Source organism: Pelobates fuscus, chromosome 6 (genome assembly GCF_036172605.1).
Source record: "Pelobates fuscus isolate aPelFus1 chromosome 6, aPelFus1.pri, whole genome shotgun sequence".
In the NCBI taxonomy this organism is placed as follows: Eukaryota; Metazoa; Chordata; class Amphibia; order Anura; family Pelobatidae; genus Pelobates; species Pelobates fuscus.
The window spans coordinates 75509314-75531200 of NC_086322.1; the positions used below are offsets into that span (position 1 = coordinate 75509314).

Here is a 21887-nt window from a genome sequence, read left to right on the forward strand (position 1 = left end):
CTTCCAGCTGAAGTGGTAGAGGTTAACACAGTAATGGAGTTTAAGCATGCATGGGATAGGCATAAGGCTATCCTAACTATAAGATAAGACCAGAGACTAATTAAAGTATTTAGAAAATTGGGCAGACTAGATGGGCCGAATGGTTCTTATCTGCCGTCACATTCTATGTTTCTATGAAATACGAGACTGGGGAGATATGATGGAAACATTTAAATACATAAAGGGAATCAACACAGTAATAGAGGAGACTACATTTAAAAGAAGAAAAACTACCACAAGAGGACATAGTCTTAAATTAAAGAGGCAAAGGTTTAAAAATAATATCAGGAAGTATTACTTTACTGGGAGGGTACTGGATGCATGGAATAGCCTTTCAGTTGAAGTGGTAAAGCTAAACACAGTGAGGGCATTTAAGCATGTGTGAGATAGGCATAAGGTTATCCTAGACATAAGATAAGGCCAGGGACTAATGAAAGTATTTATACAATTGGGCAGACTAGATGGGCCAAATGATTCTTATCTGCCATCACAGTCTATGTTTCTTTGTAAGAGAAGAGTCACCAAGGATAAGATTTTCCAAAGAGGTCTATCTTCAGTGACTTCTGAGTCAAGTGGAGTCTGGAGCGGAGGTTTATTTCCCTAAATTGTGGCGATGAAAATATTGTACAATGTAGGCAAAAATGCTGAACAGCATAGGTTTTCCATTTCTTTTAATTTGGCCAATATTTTCAGATTATTTAACATATGGCAAAGTACAGGGATCTGGTAGATGCTCAACGCGTTTCCTGAGGAAGTCGATACCGACGAAACGCGTTGAGCATCTACCAGATCCCTGTACTTTTGGTATGGCAGTCTTTTTTCCTGCATGCACTTTATTTTGTAGTATTGGTGTACCTAGTGCTGTTTCCAGCTCATGGAGCAGTATTACTAGTATTCTGCATCCTGCACTTTAGCACTTGGCACCTTACTATAATTCAAGTTTCCTGTATGTTTATAGCTGCTAGCCTTAGGGATTCTTGGCCAATTTGACTGTGTATTTACTTTAAACTATTTTATTATTCTGTATACATTGTGCATGTTGCACTATTGTGTACTTTTTTCTCAATAAAGTGGACTTTTGTATTTCCACCTACTGTCACTCATTTATGGGATTCTCCTGAATTATATTACTGTACCATTGGGTAATAATTATAAAAGAAACACATTGAAACCAATGTGGCTTAGTAGAGAAGTAAAACAAGAGATTAAAAATAATAAAAGGGCATTTAAAGCAGACAAATCAGAGGCATCTTATATAAGATATAAGGAAGCCAATAATGCTTGCAAAAAGGCAATTAAAGTGGCTACACTAGAAAATGAGAAATTGATAGCCAAAGAATGCAAAACTAAGCTCAACATTTTTTTTTCAAGTACATCGATTCTAAAAAAAAATAAAAATGAAAGTGTAGGTACACTGGAAACAGAGATAGGTCTGTTAGCTAATGAAGACCAGGAAAAGGCAGACATTTTAAATAACAATTTTTATTCAGTATATATTAATGAGGATCCTATGGCAAGAGATATGCAAATGATTGCTGCAAAAAACTTGCAGATAACTTGTGATTGGATGACTCAAGACAAGGTGCTACAGCAGTTAAAGAAAATGAATGTAAATAAAGCTCCGGGGCCTGACGGTATTCACCCATGAGTATTTAAGGAGCTAAGTGGGGAAATAAGATTATTTTGTTTCAGGTATTGCACCGGAGGAATGGAGGAAGGCAGATGCCATTCCTATATTGTTTTGGGACCACTTCTATTTAACATATTTATAAATGATCTTGAAATAGGCATTGAAAGCCAAGTTTCAGTGTTTGCAGATGACACAAAATTTTGTAAAGTAATAAAATGTGAGCAGAATATTGCTTTTCTGCAGAGGGATTTGGATAGATTGGGGGACTGGGCACTAAATGGAGATGAAATTGAATGTAGAGAAATGCAAATTAATGCACTTCGGGGTCAATAATGCACAAGCAACTTACACCCTTAATGGTAGTGAATTAGGGATAACCACACATGAGAAGGATTTGTAAATTGTTTTAGACAACAAATTAGGCAGCAATATGCAATGTCAATCTGCAGTTGCTAAGGCCAGTAAGGTTTCGTCATGTATAAATAGGGACATAAATTCTCGGGATGAAAATATAATTTTGCCTCTTAATAAATCACTGGTAAGACCACACCTTGAATATGCTGTGCAATTTTGGGCACCTGTTCTAAAGAAGGATATCATGGCACTAGAAAAAGTGCAGAGATGAGCTACAAAATTGATAAAAGGAATGGAGCATTACGAAGAAAGGTTAAAAAATTGTAATCTCTTTAGTTTGGAAAAAGGGTGCCTCAGAGGGGATATGATAACATTTTAAAAATATATTCGGGGCCAGTACAAACCATTATCTGGAAATCTATTCAAGTCTCCAGTGTCCCCTATGTATCATGTATCACAGTGTCCCTTATGTATCAGAGTTTCTCAGTGCCCCATGTCTCCCAGTGTCCCTGGTGTCTCCCAGTGTCCATAGTGTCTCAGTAGCCCTAGTCTCTCAGAATCCCCTAGTATCCCAGTGTCCACATGTCACACAGTGCCCGCAAGTGTCTCAGTGTCTCCTAGTATAAAAGAAAAAAATCTCAAGCACTCACTGAGATAGATTTAAGCAGGTTTATTGCAATGTTTTGACTTGTACCCAGGTCTTTATTGAGTCTCCTGTGTCCCCTATATATCACAGTGTCCCCTATGTATCACAGTGTCTCAGTGCCCCATGTCTCCCAGTGTCCCCTCACATCTCATAGTCATCCAGTGTCCCCAAGATTCTCAGTGTCCCTAGGTCTCCCAGTGTTCCCTAGTATCTCAGTGTCCTCATGTCTCCCAGTATCCCAATGTCTCTCAATGTCCCCTAGTGTCCTAGTGACATGGGGACACTGGGAGACATAGGGACACAGACACTGAGGGACTGTGAGACATGGGGACACAGACATGTCCCCTTTTTGTGTATGTTCGCCCTTTTTGGCAGTTCTGGTTATGTGATTTGTGTCAGTGGCCCACCCTTTTACCCCATCCATAGACTTCCTGCTTTACTGGACACTGCTGTTAGGGGGTATGGTATAGGACGGGTTTGCTTGAAAGATAAAAGCGTGAGATTAGCATAGGGTATGTGTTTTCTCATAACTGCATCCTATGAGTTTCCCTCCAGCACCATCTCGTTCAGATACATGATGCTTAGGAGGTAGGGCTGTTTTAGTGTTGTTGGTCAATAAGATTTTGTAATTAGGCCCATCATAATTGTCAGCACCAGGCCCACTGGGCTCTTAATCTGGCCCTGCATACAGATGTTTGAACTGCAACTGGATAAATACTTACAAAAACACAACCTACAGGGATATAATTTCTAATTAGTGGGGTAATAGCTGATTGATCCAGGGAGACATCTGACTGCAATTTTGGGGTCAAAAACAATTTTTTTCCTAGGTTTGCTGCAAAATTGGAATCTCATCAGACTAGGTTTTTTGCCTTCTTTTGGATCAACAGCAAAAACGCTTGTGAGGAAGGCAGAACTTGATGGACGTAAGTCTCTTTTCAGCTATGTAACTCAAACAGTAATGCTAAAATAAATGGCAACTTTTTATTCGAAAGTATACTAGTTTTTTGTTTTTTTTTAAATGACTTAAGGAAAACATTGTATCTCTCTACATAACAAGCAGAAAATATACCTAAATGTTTTTCTCATTGACACCTTTTATTGGTAAATGGATAAGAATTTATTACATTGGCCTTCAATTTCAACATTGTCACCCAGTGTTAATTTACTAAAGTAGGATAAGCACATAACCCAGATTTTTTTCGTATGGTACTTGCCTCGCATACGTCTCATATATTCAAAAGTATAGGCATTTGTGTAAAATATGCACCCACAGCACGAATGATCGATAATAATTTATAACTAACCATCGAAGCAACAGATATTGGCAGTCTATATTCTATTAAACATTTTAATAGTGTGAGTCACTGCATTTATTTTTGCTATAATTTTATTGAACATATCAAATACACTTAAAACATACTATAAAAAAAGAAAAATTGAATATTAACAAAACCACCTTTAAAAAAGTTAATGTACAGTAACAATGCTTTACTTCTATGTAAATTGATGAACATATTTTTTTTTATGTGATGATGCAATTTGGGTTCAGCTCTGATTGCTTGCATGGTAGTAGCAAGGATGGGGGTAAACATTTTGAAAAAACATCTGTATTTTAATATATTGTGGATAACATTTCATAACATAGATATTAAGCATTTATGTTGGCATTAATATGCAGCTGCAGATTGCTCAATCATTTTTGCTTCATTTAACTTTAAATGTTTACCCTTTTGCATACTATATTCCTGCTTGATGGCAAACATTTTTAAAGCACAGCATGTGTTAGAAATACAAAACTGAGAAATTTAATTTAGCATCACAAATATTAAAACTAAACTCAATACAGAGTATTCTGACTGCGTCTGCAATTCTTCCATTGTATAACTCTCTCCATATTACTTTGTTATTATGAATGTAATGTTCTTAAACCAAGTGTTTGGTACAGCATATTTTGTTTTCTTCCCATTTCGCATTGTCTTATATCTTACAATTGTGTAATTTCATAAATAAGTATATAGAGCACGGTGGGAGAATATTGTACCATTTTTGGAAAGCAACTTCTTAAAAAACTAAGTAGGGGAATAGAATTTCATTTGTAAGGCTGCCAAATGGTGCAATTTATAGCCAGCATTTTGCATGGCAAGTGATAAATATTTTTTTTAATCTTAGACCATAGTATAATTATAATGTGATTTTTTTTTTTTTTTTACTGGATAATATTGGAGTGATTGATGTAAAGAGATGTGTCAAATGGTAATGATGTTCTCCTCCATTAAAAGAACTGGCGGTGGGTTTGGAGCACAAATTAAAAAGAATGATTTACTCCTGGTTTCTATATTTGTGTTTATCCTGAGGCTGCCTGAAGTTAAAGGGTTACAACAACCACCATAACCATTTCTGCTTTCAGAAATGGTCATAATGGTAGGAGTCTATATGTGTTGGGCTTCTGCTAAGTATGAGGTTGTTTTTTTTTTACATTCTGTATTTATTGAGTATTTGTAATCAAAAGGTATCATTACAGAAAGGAAACTGTTAGTAGGCAGATCATATACAGCATCTTACTTTTTCATTTTAGTCAATTACAAAGTTTGATGTCAGGGTGCTGTAGTTATATAGTAGGTTAGCATGTCTCTGTTGCCTTTGGTCTGTGTTTGGTGGTCTGTTTATTGAGTTTCCAGCTTATGATGTGGTTGTTTTGCTGTCATCAGGTCATTGTCATTCAGAACATATTATACACAGAACTTAATGAAAACAAAGACATACAATAACATGAACAATTGTAACCAGTGGTCTCGTGGTCTAGGTCGTGGTCCAACTAGTCTCTCTGGGGGCCCCTATTTGGAGTCGCAATTCTATGTGTGGGGATGGTTAGGGTTAGCCTTTTGTGGTTCACACAGGTGGGCCAGGGAGAGGAATGGGTCACCGGTCCTGGCTCCTTTGTCTGCTTGGAGACATGACTTAGACCAGGGACTTTAGCGAAGTTGGTTAATTGTGTGTCTCCCCTTGTGCTTGGCCTCAGCTGGCTCCACCCCCTGTTCTGTGGGCCCTGACCCAGTCCTGGGGTTAAAGTGTATGTGAGGTTTTATACTCCCCCCCCACCTCTACCCCCCTCCACCCACTCGGGGCAGTGATTTCTCAGTCCCCCCCCACCCCATCGTAGTGCGGTTGTGTAGAGCATAGGGTTACGTCTGAGTGCGTTAAGGGCTATTTGGCTATGGGAGTCGTTTACGATAGTGAGGGCTCATTTAGCCATGGTTCCCAGCTCTTATAAAAATGCTTCAAGGTCTTGTGGACTTTGACTGAGATTCTATCCTTACCGTTGCTTCCTTGGTTTTACAGATGACCGTTGGGAGTGTGGGTATGTTTGGTGAACCTCGGAGTTTCGCTATTCATCTTCTCAAAGCTAGGGCCATTCTGTTTATTAGTTTGTTTTGTGCTCTGGTTAAGGGGTACTAGGGTTTCGAGAGGAACCAGATCCAAGGATCTAGGGGAATGGTTACTTGGAGTAAATTAGAGATCAGGTTCGAGACCTCTGCCCATAGCGGGGCCAGTTTAGGGCAGTGTCACCATTGGTGTATGTATGTTTCTCTGTGTCCGCATTGTTTCCAGCATAGGTCTGAGTCTGACCTACCCATGGGGCATGTGGGAGTTAGGTACCATCTAAGTATGGTTTTGTAGGCCTGTTCCTTGTGGTTTACGCATATGGATATGGAGGTGGTGGCCTCCCAAATGTCTTGTTTGAGGTTGTTTTTATAATAAGTTTAACATTTATGGGGGGACCTTAACAATGAGACCCAACAAAGGATTAAGACTTAAACAATAAAATCCCAAAAAAGAGAAAACAAAAGGATTGGCTTAACCCTTTAACATTTAAATAAAATTCAGTATGTTCAATACTGTCCATTTTTAGACAGAATTCATTGACTATGAGTATCAGTTGAAAGGATTGACAGGTCTTTCTCTGCGTCTGCTATTCAACTACTAATATGCTGTTTTAACTATGCATTTAGGTTAAGTTTAATGCCTGGAAAAATGTTATGACAAAAATAATTTTTGTCTTGAAAATAATGAAGCCCTGCCAGCACATTTTACATGGTTACATAGCTGAAAAGAGACTTGCGTCCATCAAGTTCAGCCTTCCTCACATTTGTTTTTTGCTGTTGCTCCAACAGCAAAAAACAAATGTGAGGAAGGCTGAACTTGATGGACGCATTTGTTCTGTTATATATTGGCACGTTATGCTTATGCTATATAGCCAAGTATACTTATTTACCATTAAAACTCAAACATGTTTAATCATAACAAAAATCAGAGCAGACCCATAAGGAGTCCTGATTGATTATTTGGACCCAGGTGACAACAGCTTATTAAGAAGAGTAATAAGAAATGCAAATCCCTCTAAAGGATAACCCAGATATTTGAGACCCATGATGGTGCACCAGATACATATACAAACTCATGCGAAGGGTGATTCACATAACCACTTTGACTACCAAAGAACTCTCCAGTCCTGGATTACAAGCTTATTGGCCCTAGTGCTGGTGATTATAATGTGTCTAAGTACGTAATATTTCTGACAAAAAAGCACTATAACATTCTTTCTTCCCAAGCATTTTGTGGAGGTGGTACTGGATGTCTACACTACACATACATTGTGTCATCTTCTCTCTTCCACCTCTGAACCAAGTTTCTCTCCTAGAGCTATCATACTGAATCCCCTCTGTTGTCCACTCATCTCTATCCCTTCTTACTAGTGGGTTTACTATAACTCCTTGTATACAGCGTGGGACAGAGAAAGAGAGGGATGTAGCTAGGGTAGCAGAAAGTGTACATGATGTCACACTGTCCTATAACAAGATGATGTTAAGATGTTGGAGAAATAGAAGCAGCAAGAGCATTTGCACGTTGGCCAATGTAAGCTGTATATTAATTATTTTAAAGTCAGCCAGTCCACACAATGTTTGTTCACCTGAGTTCTCATACTCAGTACCTTCTTCCTGAAATCATAGAGCAAGAACATTTAAGGAGTAGAGAATAATTATTTTTCAATTGACCTGGTGTGTGGGCTATGGCCGTTGCTGCAGATCCATTAGCCCCTATGTTAATCCAGCCCTGTGACTGTCATATTGTCTAACAGCATATATGCCCTTATCATATACTTTGCATATCAATAGCCTGATGACTGTCTTTTCCCCCGCAATAAGAGGTAAATGTATTAGGCAAAAGCATAGTACCCCTATACTTATCCCGAGAGGTGCCACTCATTAGCCCCCTGCTCAGTTTGTTTTAACCCCTTAAGGACCAAACTTCTGGAATTAAAGGGAATAATGACATGTCACACATGTCACGTGTCCTTAAGGGGTTAAAGTTATTTATCTCAAATAGTGAGAACCGATTGCTCTCACCAACCCAGCATGTATTAGTTAATTAAGTTTTATTTTGCGTCAGTGCCACAGAGAAGAGCAGTAAATCACTTTGCTTTCTGCCATGGTACTTATTTCAGATAATGTCACAGACCCCTACATATTTTTTGTTAATGCTTGTTACTATTAATACCTGCATAGAGCAAGGAAGCAACTTACAATTGATCGTTAAAATGACTTCTCAGCGTAACTCATTTTAAAAACAGCACTTTTCTTTATGCCACTTAGCAAATTGACATGCATGATAAATATTGACAAATTGTTTACCTAGTGATTGTAGAATAATAGAACAGATGATATTTTATCAATTCAGCTATGTTTTCATACATCATAAGTAATAGAATAGAGCATTTTTCTAATTAAAACAGGACTTATTTAATTTTTAATTTCATTCACTGTTCTAGTGTTTAGTGTTTAACAGTGTTGCCTGCCAATTAAATACATTTTTAGATTTTTCAGATGTATTCTTCAATACAAATGCATAATGCATGTATGTAGTTTTTAATCATATAATGGACAGTCATTTATTGTCACTTGAACAGTTTACTGAGAAAAATGTAACACAAGTAAATAAAATAGAAACTGTCGAACATTGAAGCATAGGAGAAATATACTTTGCTCTCAAGAGAATAGTAATTCGTGGAAATGAGATGTGGTTTAGGTTAAGTCAAGTAAAAACAATGTCTTAAAAAAAAGCAGAATCTTTTAGCATTACAATAAATCTAACATCTTCTGAAGAATACAGAGGATCTATGAAAACTATACATGATTTTTACTGCTAGCTGCGCCAACTCACATACTCTGCAATCCACAATTTGTCAGCATATATTTTTCACTGTCGTTAGTGTATTTGTTTTGAAGTAAGCAGATAGCTTCAGGGTCATGCCTTTTGCCAGTGATGCATATTGGAGGTGAAGAATATTTTGTTTTCTAACTGTGTTCAATTTGTTTTTTCTTGCTAGAAAAGCAATCAATATTTGATGTGTGGCAGTAAATGACTTAAAGATGCACTATTAGCAGTGATTTCCCATGTGACTTTATTAAATGGCCAGAGAAGGGTATACCAACTAACAGATTAAAACATGCAGAGGTCAGTATATTTGTCTTTTCTATCCTCTGCATTTTTTTATTCATGCATAATGGGTTTTTCTTGATAGTGTCTTGCTGTCAGCCATCTTGCTACTAGCAGCAATTTTATGGAATATAACCTATGGAGTACAAACTTTTTTTCTTCTTGTTTTTATAGGAGTTATTTTTATTTTTTTCTGAACTATACTGAAATATTTTGTAATATTTTTTGTTCCCCTTTTTGCAGAGTAGACAGAAAGAGGAAGTGTTAGGAGGACCAGGGATGCAAATGCACATGTCCAGGAAATATTTTACAATGTTTAACGGTAGGTTCCTAATTTTAATATATAAAAACTCTTGCTTTTATCACCATGTTTTACTTTGCTTGCGAAGGTCTCACTATGATCACAATTGCTTCGCACGATCAATAATAATCTTCGCTAAACCTGGTGGTTATTTGATGATCGCGCTAAAATATATATATTTTTTAAAAAATGCCTTTGAGAAATGTTTTTCTCCGGATGGAAGCTGAATTTATGGTTTTCTAATATACTACAGAGTGATTTTCTACAGAAGGCAAATCACAGGAAATCGGGAATCCTGTATGCAGTAAATTATGCGCATTTGATATATATTTGTATACTTTAAAAACCCATAATCAATAATAAATGGCCTTGTGCTCTTTTGATCAGTTTGAATGAACTGTTCCCATGTTGATTGCACTATAACCTAGATTTAAAAAAAATACTTTAGAAAGACTGGATGCTGTTTGTGCTTTAGACAAAATAAAGACAACATTGTCTAATGGTTTCAAGTTATTATTGTATATTCAAATTATCATTTTCCATGCAATAGGGCATGCAGTTTACAATAGTAGAAATGTACTTGCTGAAAAGCTTTAGGTGTGAAGAGAGCGTCATCTTTTTTTTCATTTTGCAAAAGTGTAATAGAAATTTACACTTTCAATCAAACAACAGGTCCTGTTTCTTCCTGGTTTGGTTAGCTCACTGGAGCAAAACTCACGAGGCTGCAATTGCCCAGAGCACCTCCCTTGCAGAGACTTCTCATTGAGCTGCATTGGTGAAGTCTGTTATTGGACAGCCACAGAAAGCATGGGCGGGGCTAGAAGAAGAGGATTTACATGGCAGCAGAGAAGAGAACTGCTGGATTAGCAATCTGTATTTAAATAGAGTATATGCATGTTTTCATTTGGGTTATATCTACTAAACAGTGATTTTTTTGTATTTGGTAGTAGAGTGTCCCTTTAATAGGGCTCAGATGATAATTTTGTAATTTCATATTAAGTATGTAATATTAAATAATACTTTTAATATTATGTAATGGTCAAATTCATTTAATAGTGAATTTCAGTGACATAATTGAAAATGTAGCAGAAGATAGCTTTTCAACTAACTTATTAAAGCTTGAAGTTTGAAAACTGTGCCTCTATAATGCATAGCACGTCACACATTTAAAATAACTGGGTCAGGATGTAAACATACCAATCCAGGTTGGTGTGTGTTTACTTTCAGTCTTTACACAGCAATTCCATGCAAATTATCATTCTAATGTAACAATACAAAATATGTGATGAGCAGTTAATATGAGAGAAAGATATTGAAATGTATACTTGTGGGGTTCTATCTCCTTAAAATCACCCACACTGGTCACTTGACATTGATAATCACTGCTTTTAGGTATAAATAGATATAGAGAAAGTCTGACTGTTTTGATAATAGACATTAATGAGCTATAGCTAGTATTTGTTTACATCTATACATGTAAGGTCTAAAATAACTGCAACAGATCAGAGAGTCTAACTTAAAAGTGTCAAGAAAACACAATAAAGGTTTGGACTTATGTGACCCTTGTGTCTATAGGTTATCCAGCATTTCTGTTGTGCCGATTGATTTCTTTTTGGTGTGCAAATATGTGATTTTCTTCTGCTTGTTAGCAATGATTATCTTTGTCTTCAACACAGGATAATGAGTAGATAGAAAATGTATTTCTATTGAAGGTTCGTTGTATCTTCTTGGTTTCTTCCATTAGTCTGTATCTTACTGCTATCCAAGTGTTTACACACAATACAATATATTTGCTAAATAAAAATATTGTTTATAAAGATATGCATTTGCAAGTTTTAAAGTGAACAACTGTCCCATATGCTCTATAACCCATGCAATTTTCGCTAAACAGGTATCACTTACTGTGATAGAAGATGCAGAAAAAAGCACATCCTTGCAAATCGATCAATAACACCTGTAACTGCAAAGACTAAAATGGAGTACATGATTTATTACGGAGGTACAAAAGTAGAAACACAAACGAAAGGTCAAAGTTGGCAGCGAAGATACTAAATCAGTGAAGTAAGTTAAGTGGTCTTAAATCCAGACACCAAGTACAGTGTCTGATGTATTGCAATATTCTTCAGAATTCATTCCTAAGTACATTTTGCACTTTCAGTGTACTATATGCCATGGTTTTATGTATTTTATATGGCCTGCAAAAATCAGCTAGTGTACATACATTTAAGTAATTTTTTGTTTTATTTATGTCTTATTTTTCACTTTGCTTATCTCTGTCTTTACAGTTTGTTGTTCACTGTTTTAACCATTTGTTGATTGTTGAACTTGCTTTTTAAAATTTAAAGGAGCACTATAGGGTCAGGAACACAAACATGTATTCCTGACCCTATAGTGTTAAAACCACTATCTAGCCCCCTTGGCTCCCTAAAGCTAGTAAAGCTAGTAAAATCTTACTTGTATTCAAGTCTAAAGCTGCTACCTCTGCCTGTGAACTTCCTCTGACATCATCATAAGTGGTGGTCTGATCCAATCACAATGCTTCCCCATAGGATTGGCTGAGACTGACAAGGAGGCAGATCAGGGGCAGAGCCAGCACAATTCAAACACAGCCATGGCCAGTCAGCATCTCCTCTTAGAGATGAATTGAATCAATGATTCTCTATGAGGAAAGTTCAGTGTCTGCATGCAGAGGGAGGAGATACTAAATGTTTGGATACATTTTAGGCAGCCATGACCCAGGAAGGATCTCAGTGAAGTTATCACTAGGCTGTAATGTAAACACTGCGTTTTCTCTGAAGACATTAAAAAGCCTGAAGGTAATGATTCTACTCACCAGAACAAATTCAATAAGCTGTAGTTGTGCTGGTGACTAAAGTTGCCTATCCAGATAACTGATGCATAGTTTCATAGAGACATCTTCAAAACGACTTTCACTATTGGAATTAACTTTATGATATTTCTATATATTTGAACTCCATGACTTTGAGCTATATCTGGATGTGATATTCCAATAACTGTTATTTTTACTTTCCCTATTTTTCTGCCTGCATTGGTTATATATTTTTTAACTTTATTTTTTTCACCATTTATTTTTCACCATTTAGTTAGTGTACCCCAATTCCCAGTATGTGTAGCACTTTTCCTGGACATTTCGTATTCAGCGTTTGAGATCTGACTTTCTTCAAGAGTGTCATATATGCAATTTTATATATACACTATTCTTTTAGCTGCAATAGATATATCATAAACACTACACAAACAGAATAAACATTTGAAAAAATGCTGATAAGCAGAGACAAGTTGGAACTGCAAGAAATGACTATCTATGGTATCTATATCACATTAAGCAGTAACCTACATGAAAAACAAATATAAGAAACATATTTAGATGATCATGAATATATAGCTGACTGGGATTTGAAAAGTTACTACTTAAAATTTGCCAGTAGGAAATAATTGTAACTTAATAAAGAATATTGATTTTAATCACTGGTAAGACCACATTTTGAATATGCTGTGCAATTTTGGGCACCTATTCTAAAGAAGGATATTATGGCACTAGAAAAAGTGCAGAGGTGGGCTACAAAATAAATAAAAGGAATGGAACATATCAACTATGAAGAAAGGTTAACAAATGTAAAGCTCTTTAGTTTAGTTTAGAAGAGAGGGGATATGATAACATTATACAAATATATCCAGGGCCAATACAAAACCATTATGTAGAAATCTATTCACAAACCGGACTTTACATAAGACACAAGGTCATGGTTTAGACTGGAAGAAAGAAGATTTCGTCTAACACAAAGAAAAGTTTTTTTACTGTAAGAACAATAATGATATGGAATTCTCTGCCTGAAGAAGTGGTTTTATCAGAGTCCATACAGATGTTCAAACAGCAACTAGATGCATACTTGCAAAAACAGAATATTCAAGGATTTAATTTTTAACTTGGCAGATATGGATTGACACCTGTCCTCAAAACCCCTGATACACACTGACACAGAGCAGAATAGAGACTGTTCCCTGTCCACAGAGACCATGATACACACTGACACAGAGCAGAATAGAGACTGTTCCCCCTACATAGGGTCACTTGGCAGATATGGATTGACACCTATCCTAATGATCCCTGATACACACTGACACAGAGCAGAATAGGGACTGTTCCCCCTACATAGGGTCACTTGGCAGATATGGATTGACACCTATCCTAATGATCCCTGATACACACTGACACAGAGCAGAATAGAGACTGTTTCCCCTACATAGGGTCACTTGGCAGATATGGATTGACACCTGTCCTCAAAACCCCTGATACACACTGACACAGAGCAGAATAGGGACTGTTCCCCGTACATAGGGTCACTTGGCAGATATGGATTGACACCTGTCCTCAAAACCCCTGATACACACTGACACAGAGCAGAATAGGGACTGTTCCCCATACATAGGGTCACTTGGCAGATATGGATTGACACCTGTCCTCAAAACCCCTGATACACACTGACACAGAGCAGAATAGAGACTGTTCCCTGTCCACAGAGACCATGATACACACTGACACAGAGCAGAATAGAGACTGTTCACCGTCCACAGAGACCATGATACACACTGACACAGAGCAGAATAGAGACTGTCCCCCCTACATAGGGTCACTTGGCAGATATGGATTGACACCTGTCCTCAAAACCCCTGATACACACTGACACAGAGCAGAATAGGGACTGTTCCCCCTACATAGGGTCACTTGGCAGATATGGATTGACACCTATCCTAATGATCCCTGATACACACTGACACAGAGCAGAATAGAGACTGTTCCCCCTACATAGGGTCACTTGGCAGATATGGATTGACACCTGTCCTCAAAACCCCTGATACACACTGACACAGAGCAGAATAGGGACTGTTCCCCCTACATAGGGTCACTTGGCAGATATGGATTGACACCTGTCCTCAAAACCCCTGATACACACTGACACAGAGCAGAATAGGGACTGTTCCCCCTACATAGGGTCACTTGGCAGATATGGATTGACACCTGTCCTCAAAACCCCTGATACACACTGACACAGAGCAGAATAGAGACTGTTCCCTGTCCACAGAGACCATGATACACACTGACACAGAGCAGAATAGAGACTGTGCCCCCTACATAGGGTCACTTGGCAGGTATGGATTGACACCTGTCCTCAAAGCCCCTGATACACACTGACACAGAGCAGAATAGGGACTGTTCCTCCTACATAGGGTCACTTGGCAGATATGGATTGACACCTGTCCTCAAAACCCCTGATACACACTGACACAGAGCAGAATAGAGACTGTTCCCCGTCCACAGAGACCATGATACACACTGACACAGAGCAGAATAGGGACTGTTACCCCTACATAGGGTCACTTGGCAGGTATGGATTGACACCTGTCCTCAAAGCCCATGATACACACTGGGGGGAGCTACTGTCCTCCCCAACCCCTGCGCGGTGGGTGGGGGCCATAAATCACAATGGGGGGACCTACTGTCCTCCCCCCCTCGGCCCCCACCCCTGCGCGGTGGGTGGGGGCCATAAATCACCCCACAGTGTTTGGTTCTAATGAGTGCAACGTAAATGGCTGCACAGGAGCTGGCCAACTGGAGAATTCAAAAGAGAAAACTGAAAGGGTTAATGCTGTCTTGGACTCAATTCCCTCAATTCTGTATCTCTCGGTCACCACATCAATTGATGGGAGAAACTTGTTTAGCAAATAACGGACAGACACGAAAGGTGCTTGACAAGTTCTCAAATGCTTTACTGTGTAATGAGTATTTATGCAAATTAAGTTACTTGAGTCATGAGATATGCCATACAGAATATAAGATTGACTACTTCCTTAAATATCACATGTTATTCTGGCAATGGTAAGATAAGACCTTCTTTGAATATGTCTGCAATGTATATCCTGGGCAAGACATCCTGAAATGTTGTATTTCCTATAGAATTGTATAAGTCTGTCACATTCAATCATATTAGAACATCCTATAGAATTGTATACTAAGCATATTATCACATTGTCAGACATCCTATAAGGAAAATTGTTATTGTCCAAGTCTTTCACAGTCAGCATATCTATGACGCACATTAAATTTAGCATACAAAGCAAAAAGTAATTTAACTGTTCAAGTCAACAATAATGATAATACATCTTATAAAATGATATAAGAGAAATTAACTATCTAATATTCTTTCAACCCCCTCTTTGAGCAAAATAACATTTGCTCATCTTATCGATAAAATCTTACCAGGACAGAGAAACTTCCACATGGTATTTTCAGGGGTGCTAGTCACTCCCTGCGGGACTTTCATTAATTTCTTCACCTCGATTCCCATGTGGTAATTCCTAAGGCCCAGTTTTAAAGATGGGTTGATACCTTCCAGTGGCAGAGAGGAGAACTTCCAATTGTTTCTGTTCTGCATTATGAATTAATTTCTGTATTCTCTTCCTCAACATACAAGTAAGGTGGCAGTTATAAAAATTCATACACAATAAAATCAGGGCTACAATAACAAGCGGATAGAAGAATGATTTCATTATCTGGGATCCAGTAAGGGACCAACCAGTGAAAGCGTCATACCAATGATGGGCTAAATCATTCTGAATTTGTGAACTCACCTTAAGGAGTTCTCCTTTTAAAATATGTGTGGCTACCTGTGTATGTAGGTGCCCACCAGGTTAAATTTCTGGCAAAGAGATCATAAACTGGTACTGGTAATGTGTTAAATTGACAAGCTAATTTAACATCCTTTGATATATGACATAGTGTAAAATAGCATGAGCATGAAAAATATGAAACATTACCAGTTAACCATTCATTGCATTTAGTGGATTGGGGTTTTAGAAGTAACCATTCATTATCTGTGTGGTTAAGCATTCTTCTAATCTTCTCTAATTTAAGAATCATTAGTGTGTTTTCTAATGCCAATCCTTGTTGTTGCATCCATAAATACCTGATGGCACAAATACTCCAATTACTTAGACCTGTTGTGAATTTCATAGTTGCAACAGTTAAATTATCTAAATAATTATACATTGATTTATCTAAATCCAATCCTGTAACCTGTGATTTAACAACAGTTGGAGCCCAGTTTGCAGTAGCATGGAAACCAGTCCCTATATGCATGCTGGCCATGTTTAACTTATTCTTGAGGGTCTCCATATCTATAACTATTTAGTATACCCATAGTGGTTCCAGCACCTCCTAACAGTGTGTCATACCATTCCGTTTTCTGCCTTTTGTTTGCTGTGTTACATAATGTTACAAAAAGGAGTAGTGATTTTTAATGACACATGTACAGCTTGTAGGAAGGCAGTTGTATTAATACATGTGGATGGAATAGGTGTGTGTCGTTCATAATAACTAACATTTGTCCCCTTTTCCAATTAATGGTACCAGTTGTTTAATCATTATTAAAAGTAATAAGGCCTGTATTGATATGCAACCTTATTAATTTTCTTATAATATATATATATATATATATCCCAAAACCTGTTTAGGTGGTTTTCTTACCATCAGAACTTCTATTAAATAATGTGACACAGATATTAGTGTAATTAGCAACCTTAACTATGCACATTTCTGCGTTATAAAATCTAACAATTTTCCATGAACCTTTAAACAAACATAATGCATCGGTTTCATTAGCTATGGACACATTCCATATGGGTAACTGGTACTTATAAGGGTTACTATTTGTCCAATTCATCCAAATGCGTTCAGTGAATGAATGATTGCATATTACATGCTGATAGAAAGGTGGTGGAGAAAAAGTTCTTGAGGGAGCGTGTGTGACGAATGCTAGATGAGGGGCTAAGGCCTAATTGGGCTGGGGGTATTGAAGAATTGTTCATCGTGTCAGAGTCTTTTCTCCAGAAACAAACAGGTTTCAAACTTGCCATTGACTTGTACTCATAATGGCATTCAAGGAACAATATCAGAGGGAGTATAACAACTCCAGAAAGCATAGCGCAAAACATAATCTTGGTCTCAGGTACGTATGATCCTCTCAATCTACGATACAGTGTAAAAGCCATGATGCTTCGCTAAGGGGAACTTCTTCTGTTTCCGAGCGAGGAGTGGTGTTGTCTTCCTTTGCTCCCCTCTTTGGACACAGCTTCATTCGGGATGCGTGAATCCAGATGTCATCAGAATCTGTGAGGACAGCGGTTCTGGTTACAGCAATCACAGTAGCAGGTGGTCCAAAAGGGTATCCTCCTTTCTTGGTTCTGTTCAGCTGACGGATATACACCTTGTCACCGGGCTGGTATGGATGAGTAGGTTCCTGTGAAGGTAAGGGAAAACTACGAAGAAACTTTGTCATACATACCATTCAGTTTTATCAACAATTCCTGTACATATTCTTGTATTAGCTGTAAATCCCCAGACATTATAACAAGCGGTTCCCTGGCACAGGGTGTGGGAAAAGGTCATCCCATCAAAATCTCAAATGGAGATAATTTAGTCACCTTGTGGGGAGTCATTCTTATCTCAGCTAAAATAGCTGGTAGATATCTAGTCCAATTTACCCATGTTCCTAGGTAAATTCTGGGCTTTTCCTTAATAGTCCTATTCATCCTTTCAACTACCCCTGTACACTGTGGATGATAAGGTATATGAAACTTCCAGGTAACTTGCAAGAATTTAGCAAGTTCCTTGGTAACCTTACTGGCAATAACCGAGCCATTATCAGAGCCAATTCTGCAGAGAGCAGCCATACCTGGGAATAATTTAAGTAACAACAATCTTCACTACAGTCCTAGCATCTTCCCTAAATGTCACAAAGGCCTCATGCCATCTACTAAACTGATCAACTATGACCAGTAAGTATTCTTACCAATTTTGGATACATCATTGAATAAAATCAATCTGTAAGTGTGTAAAAAGAGCAGCTGGAGGGGGCAAATGTTCGTGCTGTGATTTGTGTGGAATAATAGGATGTGTTCTCATACATGGTTCACACTATCTTACAAAAGACTGTTTGCTTCAAGTATTCTCCCCTCTTTAGAGAACAGATCATTCTGATTTTTCTCTAAACCTTGTTTAATCCAAAAAGCATAGCAGGAAACATTTCATAGTAAACATTATGGCTGCAACTTCCTTTTGCCACTTTGTCAGCCAAGGCATTTCCTCTGGAAATGTCATTACTAATTATGAGGCTTAGATGGTATAGACACAGAGTCAGATGCAGAAATGAGAATAGCATGCAAAACAAACAGGACCCGAATTAACAGGACTATAGACAATAGACAGATTCTGGGTATTAAGAAAAAGAATCTCATAACCACTTAAGCGCTGGGCTGTCATGTGTTGTGTAGTGAGATTTGTTATCAGCTGAGTGACCTGGTGACTGGCATGAAGTATTGTAGGATGCCCTAGTGTGATAGTAGTAGCAGTTTCAACAGCCATTGCACATGCTGTCAATGCTCTGAGACACGCCGGCATACCCTGTGCTCAAGCTACCTTGGAAAAGAATGCTATGGGACGCATACCGCCTCCTTGCTCTTATGCACAGACCGCGGCCATGGTTTTACAGTTTGTCCCGAGCATACAAATAAAATGATTTACAATAGACAGGTAGTCCTAAAGCCGGGGCTTGTACAATAGCAACCTTGAGGGCAATATATGCAGCTATCATGTCTGGTGACCAACAGACATTTTCAGGGCTGTCAGAACGTACAGCCTGCCTTAGGATTGAGTCATAATGGGAGCATTCAAGGATCCACTGGCAGCAGTAATTAATCATGCCGAGGAAGGTGAGCAACTCCTTCCGAGTAGTGGGTGTAGGAATCCTCTGAATGACCTCAATAAGTGTTGGACTCAATTGTCTGGTGCCTGAAGCCAGAACAAAACCTAAGTAATCAACCTTTGATTTACACAATTGCATTTTGTGTTTAACAACCTTGTGACCCACAGTTGCTGACAGTATCCACAGTGCTTGCCTCATAGCTAGGGCTACATAACAAAAAAATCATCAACATTTTGCAAAAGGACGGAACCAAGACCGGGGTCCATGTTTTTTAGAGTATGTTGGAGTACCAACGAATAAACAGCTGGGGAATCCACATAGCCTTGGGTAAGCGTGTCCAGATAAACTGACAGCCTTCAAAAATTTAAATAATAACCATAAGTAGCTGTGTCTCTTGATCAATAGGTATAGAAAAAATGCATTACTTAAATCAATAACAGTGAAGCAAGTGGCATCATGTGAAATGGCTGTAATGAGGGATGTCGCATCTGTAGCAATAAAAAGGTTAGCTTACAGCACAAAATAAAGCGTGTGTTGGACCGCTGAAAATTTAAAATGTTACTCTGTTATTTTCAAACAAAAATCATATTTAGTATGGATCCTTTGCAACAAACACACAGGGCAGGGGAGATGTGCTGATTGGTGTTCTATACAATTAATCCCATATGGGGAATTAACTTTAAAATACTAATGAAGTGCTTCTTTTTCTTGGCTCAGTATAAAATATTCTGAGCTCATCATTTAAACAATTTAACACATTTACACTTATCCCACTCTCATAGAAAGTGTAGTGGGCTTATGGTATTTTAAATCAACAATCACACCAGGCACACAGATCCCATGTGAAATAACTTACAATAAAACGTATACTTCTATGCGACAGAAAGAATAAAGCAAAACGATTTAAGTAGGTCTATCAGGTACAACCTGTGAGTCATTTCTTTTATAATTCACAGTACTGCTATCTTGCAGAAAGATAAGTCCTGCGCTCACTCCCATCACTACTGGGCAGCAGCAAGGACTACAACACACATTAGCCCCAATATATCATAAAAACAAAGAAAAACAAGTTACCTGCATTCTCTCCTTAATCCCTATGTATTTTTAAAAACCTCCATTTGTTTAAAAGTACTGCTATCTTATATATACACATATACATATATACACACCTATACATATATACACACATATATACATACATACATATATACATACACACACATATACATGTACACATATTGGTCACTCAGGACCTGAACTCACATTTCCCATACTGTTGACTCAGAGTGGGGACACTACTAACTTACCAAAGTGTGTCCCCAATATAGACAAACAATCACCCACAAAGAACACTTAAGACAAACAAAGGTGACCGGGAGAAAGAGAAGTTTGGGTTACACTTATAGATCTATCAACCGTGCTCCTCAGAACACCTATAGTCTTAATAAACCGGAGACCTCTTATGGTCTCAAAAACCTGTATCTACCTGAGATACCCTGTATCTATCTTAGATACTAACCTGGGTTACCAAGAACCCTATATATTTAGACCAAATGTCTAATAAACCGGAGACCTCTTATAGTCTCAATATAAACCGGAGACCTCTCATGGTCTCAATATAACTAGAGTCCTTACACCTTTCCTACTGGATACAGTCTTACTAAACCAAAGGGAATCATAGACAATCAGTGTCAATTAAGACACAAAAAGGCTACTTACCCAATGGTTTTGCTGTTTGCTGATCCCACTTCTAGACACCAAGCTGAAAGGGTTAATGCTGTCTTGGACTCAATTCCCTCAATTCTGTATCTCTCGGTCACCACATCAATTGATGGGAGAAACTTGTTTAGTGTCAGGATCGGGACAGGGATCCAACACGCAGAGTACAAACAGTAGCCAGATACGTATACCGGACCTTAGAATGGCCGGACTAACGTAAGTAGTACAGTATAGAATGGTCAAAGACAAGCCGAGGTCGAGGGTAACAGAAGACAGGTAAGCGAGAGACAAGCCGAATCAAGGGTAACAGAGATAAGCAGAGTAAGGTAAACAAGCCGGGTCAAAACCAAAAGGGATAATAGAATACACAAGCACTGAGTGACTAGAACAAGCTAGAACCATGACAGGGCAATGAGCTAATGAAAGAAGCTCTGTTAAATACCCTGTTCAGAGCAGTAACCACGCCTCCAAGGCGTCCTGATTGGTCCTGCAGCCACTGACTGACAGGTTGTTCCGGGGGAGTGTCCTGATGACTACTTCCTGCCTAGATGCTGTAAAAGGCAGTCACTCCCTCGCGGCCGGCCTAGCATGACCGGATAGACCGCGGGGAAGGGAGCCATCAGACCGTCTGGATGGAGGAACAGCTAAGTCTCTACCTCTTTCGGAGGTAGAGACCACAGGTACCCTGACAGTACCCCCGCTCTCAGATACGCCCACCGGGCGGAATGAACCGGGACGAGATGGGAAGCGAGAGTGATACGCCCTGCGGAGACGGGGAGCATGAACATCCTCCTGAGGTACCCAACTCCTCTCCTCAGGACCATATCCCTTCCAATCAACCAGATATTGTACTCTCCCCCGGGAGATTCGAGAATCAATAATAGAGTTAACCTCATACTCCTCCTGACCCTCCACCTG

General features: G+C 38.4%; 1 long non-coding RNA gene across 1 annotated transcript; it reads right to left on the bottom strand.

The window, feature by feature from the left end:
* Positions 1 to 20366: 20366 nt before the first annotated feature.
* On the bottom strand, positions 20367 to 20837 carry LOC134615394 (uncharacterized). The gene is made up of 3 exons (XR_010091293.1): positions 20701 to 20837; positions 20454 to 20649; positions 20367 to 20419 (listed from the first exon to the last, which is right to left on the bottom strand). It is a non-coding gene; the product is annotated as an uncharacterized LOC134615394 (long non-coding RNA).
* Between the last annotated feature and the right edge of the window lie 1050 nt (positions 20838 to 21887).